This window comes from Engraulis encrasicolus, chromosome 17 (genome assembly GCF_034702125.1).
Source record: "Engraulis encrasicolus isolate BLACKSEA-1 chromosome 17, IST_EnEncr_1.0, whole genome shotgun sequence".
Classification (NCBI taxonomy): Eukaryota; Metazoa; Chordata; class Actinopteri; order Clupeiformes; family Engraulidae; genus Engraulis; species Engraulis encrasicolus.
Window position 1 is genome coordinate 26,197,862 of NC_085873.1, and position 5,536 is coordinate 26,203,397.

A 5,536-nucleotide genomic window follows, 5' to 3' on the forward strand; every position below is an offset into this window, starting at 1 on the left:
TAAACTTAAATAAATAATAATAATAAAAAAATGAAATGGCTTGCCAATGACACAGAGGCACCATCTTAACACTAGTCAGTTGGGGCCACTTTCCAGAGCCACTGACAGCTTTCGCCAGGCCCAGGACAAAGTCATCTGAAAGGGCCATCCCCACCCAATACATAGCCTACAATGTAATTATGATCCAATTCTGGGCCCCTCTGCCCGTGGGCCTGAGACAACTGACCTCTTTGTTCCCCCTGTTCTGCTTCCCTACCCCTATCTATCTCTCGAGGACAAAGACAAACAGGGTGGGTCCGGTAAACAGAAATATCAAGTTACTGCTGCAATATTGTCACATGACCTGTAGATGGCAGAAAGACACCCAGGAACGCATCTACATTCAACCATTAAAAAAAACACACACAAAGTAACAAAGGAAACGAAGGGCCATAAACCTCTGACAAGATGAATGTATTCCAGTGTTTTAGAGGAAAAATGAGGACACGTGCAAAGTAAGGCTGTTAAAGATAGCTGCTTTAAAATAGGTAGGCATACTCATGGAATGAGAGAGAAACAGATCTATTTCAGGAGTGAGTGAGCGAGGGAGTGAGTCAGTTAGTTGGGTTGTTAGTTGGTTAGTTAGTTAGTTAGTAAGTTAGTCAGTTCGTTAGTTCGTAAGTTGATGACTAAGTTTATCAGTTGGTTGAACAAGGGGAAAAACAAAGGAAACTTATTTAGGGAACCTTTGAATCCCAGACGAGATCTACAGTTTATTTATTTATGTAGGCTATCGGGAACAGTTTAGCAGTTCAGAAGCAAAATACCACTAATGAAAAATATTAAAGCTAAATAAAGGTTGTAATGGAATTAATTAGGCCTACTTTGTGACTGAGTGAATGAAGCAATGTGTGAGTGGAACAGTAGAGTATAGTGTTTATATAGTAGTTTAGAAACTTTAGATCAGGGCTGGGGAACCTATGTCTTGAAGGCCGTTTAAGGCCCTTGAGGCTGTTTTATCCGGCACCCAAAATAATTGTAATGTTATGCAGCTTCACATTAAATATTAAATATTTTCTAAAGGAATCTTAGAAATTAAATTTTCAATACAATTTACACTCAGGGGACCTAGAGAAGGGGGGGCGGGGGTCTGTTTTAAAGGTGGCTGCCTTCAATATAGGCCTAACATGCAGGGGGAAACTATGGGTTGTATTCATATTATGGCCCTCGGAGGACTTTAACGGCCCTTAGAGGAAGTTGAAGTGGCCCCTCGAAAAGGTTCCCCACCCCTGCTTTAGATTGTAGTGATTTTGTTGGTTAGTTGGTTAGTCAGTTAGTTAGTTAGTCAGTTAGTTAGTTGGTTAGGTAGTTAGTTAGGTAGTTAGTTAGTTAGTTAATTAGTTAGTTAGTTAGTTAGTTAGTTAGTTAGTTAGTTAGTTAGTTAGTTAGTTAGTTAGTTAGTTAGTTAGTTAGTTGGTTAGTTAGTTAGTTAGTTAGTTAGTTAGTTAGTTAGTTAGTTAGTTAGTTAGTTAGTTAGTTAGTTAGTTAGTTAGTTAGTTAGTTAGTTAGTTAGTTAGTTAGTTAGTCAGTCAGTTAGTTAGGCAGTTAGTTCTCTCATTTGTTTGTTATTAAAAAAGTGAGTGAATGAGTGATTGAGTGAGTTAGTTAGCAAGTCAGTCAGTCCGTCCATGAGTGAGTTTGTTGTATACTCACATGCTGGGCTGTGCATGCGTACTCGGAGACACTGGGTGAGCATGGGCCCGCACTCCCTCTCCTCTGCCTTGGGGCAGTCGGGGTGATCCTCGTTGATGTTCACACAGTGGTGACATTTCAGTGCCTGGGTGGCTGAGGTGAAGACATACATACACCATAAAACATTGCAAGCCAATTAAACGTAAAAAGGTAAGTTGCCCTGCTGCCATGAATTTGTAAGTTGACTCAACTTGAAGCTTAAGTCAACTCAAGGCTTTCTCGAGTTGAGTTAGCTTACAAACAAAAAAAATATGATTTTTGGGGGGGGGGACTTTTTGCGCTTTATTTATGATAGGACAGTGACAGAGGGACAGGAAATGAGTGGGTAGTGAGAGACGGGGGAGGACTGGCAAACGACCCAGACCGGAATCGAACCCGGGTCACCGGCACAGCAACCCAGTGCTCCACCGCTAGGCCACGGTAAGGCCAGAGTTAACATACAAACTTAAAGGACCAGTTTAGTCAATTTCAACATGCAGTTGTAATGCTCACACTACCCTGGACTCAGTACCTGAGATTTTTTTTCTTCTTCTTCAGCCTTTTCCGAGATCCTAGTCATTGTAATGGGGGCAGCACATTGTTAACATTTCAATAAACATTTGTATTTATTCCCAAAAACATCCAAAAGGTTATAAAACATCAGCAGACAACTAGCAAACAGCAGTACCTTTTGGGAAAATATTTGGAGTTGGCCTATGTTTCATTTTTTAAAAATGTAAACAAACGCTGCCCCCATTAGAATTGCTCATATCTCGGAAAGGGCTGAGCCGAAAAATGTGGCATCCCCAGGTACTGACAAGTCAAGGGTAGCGTGAGCAATACAACAGTATGTTGAAATTGACTGAACTGGTCCTTTAACATACAAACTTAAAGGACCAGTTTAGTCAATTTCAACATGTAGTTGTAATGCTCACACTACCCTGGACTTGTCAGTACCTGAGATGCTTTTTTCTTCTTCTTCAGCCCTTTCCGAGATCCTGGTCATTGTAATGGGGGCAGCGCTTTGTTTACATTTCAAAAAAACATTTTTTATTTATTCCCAAAAACATCCAAAAGGTTATAAAACATCAGCAGACAGCTAGCAAACAGCGGTACCTTTTGAGAAAATATTTGGAGTAGGCCTATGTTAATTTTTTTTTAAATGTAAACAAACGCTGCCCCCATTAGAATAGCTCATATCTCGGAAAGGGCTGAGCCGAAATACAGGTATGTGGCATCACCGGGTACTGACAAGTCAAGGGTAGTGTGAGCAATACAACAGCAGATTGAAATTGACTGAACTGGTCCTTTAAGGCAGCAGGGAAAACTTACCTTTTTATGTTTAACTGGCTGTGATGTTTTACAGAGTACACAGATATTAGAAAAACTGTCTTACTCATTTTGGCCAACAGCAATATTACAACATCACTACTTGGCCTAAACATATTGGCCTTAATATTAGACGGCCTAATTATAAGACAGCCCTCCTTTTTAAAAAGTTGTTTGTACAAAAACCTCTTATATTCGGGTAAATATGGTGTTTTTACTACTGCTACGATACTAGGCCTACTACTAATAACAGACCTAATAACAATAACACCAACAAAGGTAATAAAAAACAATAATGATAACCAGAACAATAATGAACATTATTAAAACAGCAACAATGTATTCCTTGACATTTTTTTCTTATTCTGTGTAATGTCTAACATGCCTGGATGATGTTATTGTGATATACTCAGGCCGATGCACAGCCCATACAGTATTGCAACACCAGGCCTAGCTGCTGCAGGCATCCATATTCATCCAGGATGTGAGCATGACTGGCCCCTGACCAGTGCACATAGCCCATGAACACACATCAGCAGCACTTGCGTGAACCACACACATGTACTCGCGTGCATGTGTGCATACACACACACGTACTCGCGTGCATGTGTGCACACACACACACACACACACACACACACACACACACACACAATATCATCCTCAGCACGTACCATATAGACACACGTACGCAGGCACGCACGCAGGCACGCACGCACACACAAACAAACACACACACACACACACACACACACACACACACACACAAACACACACACACACACACACACACACACACACACACACACACACACACACACACACACACACACACACACACACACACACACACACACACACACACACACACACACACACACACACACACACACACCATCATCCTCACTTACCACACAGGGCGGCCAGGAAGACGGCCAGCCCCAGAGAAAGGGAATTCATCCTATGGGATAGCAGACAAACATGTTTGGTCAGAAACAGACCATCTTCACAGTAAAGAATGCAGTATTAATTCAACACTTACAGAGTCGATATAACATCTTCTGAGTGTATCTGGCCCTAGAGTCAGGGCTGGACTGGGGAAGAAATAGGGCCTGTGCACTATTGGCTTATAGGGGCTCCTCATATTAGCGGCACAGAACTGACTTCCCAGTGGGCCCCGCACCCTTGTGGGCCCTATTTTCAGAAATGTTATATATATATATATATTAACCTTTCTAAACAAATGCCAGCTATGCCAGATGACAAGTCCATCCCTGCCTAGAGTAGCCTACTGTCTTAGAGTTAGAGTTAGAATTAACACTGCATTTTTACTGTGCAACAGGATCGGATTTAGTAAGGCACATCTAATTGTTTTTTTTGCTGCTGTGATTAATCCTAATAATTACTGTGAATATGAATATTATTAACATGAAATGTAAAAAACAAACAACAACAAAAAAACAATTGTGTTGATGGAACAGTATAAAATAGCAGCATATCTTATCTGTAAATTAAAATGATGATGTTTACTCTGAATAATGTCAATCTTCCCTTAAATCCCCATGAAGAGGCATCCGTTGAAACCAAAATATCCAACAATTTTCCACATTTTACCTTTTTGTTCTTTTTAGGCTTTCTTTCTTTCTGCCTTTCTTTCTGTCTTTCTTTATTTCTTTGTGTTACCATGAATTCCATCTCACCCACTAATTCAAAGAATGTCTCCATTGTCCTTGTCATTTTGAAAACAATCATAATAATTATTCTCCATCATATTCCATTTGGCAAAAAAAGTAAATCGCGGTGAAGCCTTACCTCTGTGTGGGTGGTTGGGAAAAAAATGCACTTAACTGTGAACTGAGACACTGCAGCAGCGGCATTATCATTTATATAGCGTGACACCTGAGCACTGTTTTCCCATGGCTCTTGTCCCTGGCTTCTGCTACTCAGGGGTATCGAGTGTCTGTCAACTGTGTCACGCACGTCTTCTCTCTGGGCCTTCCAGCAATCTCGGTGCGAAGAAATGAGTCCATCGATACTCTCAATCACCGACAATGATATCGGCAGCTGTTGGGTTATCTTCTACAGGTATCGACAGCATAGCACATTAAAACGATCAGACTGAGTTGTGTGGAGAGGACTTGCGGAGGGTTAAGGAGCTAAAGAAAAATGGGATTGTAAACACTAATCCTTTGTTTCTCTGGTCAAAAATGATGATTTTGTTAACTCTAGTATTTTGAAACAAAAGACATTTATCTCTTTCGAAGTGAGAAAGCACTCTATCTTAACATAAACATAAAAGAGGTTTTTAATAGTTAAAGATTTGACATGTGACCTGGCATTGACATGAATCCTGTTTGCAGTAAAAATTTCCTTTTTCATTTAAAAAAATGAGAGAAGTTCATAGTCCCATTCTCCTGAACTATAATCATAAATCAGTCATTATTTCACTTAAGACACAAGAAAAATACTATGAAAATCAAGAGTTTTATTAGGCCTA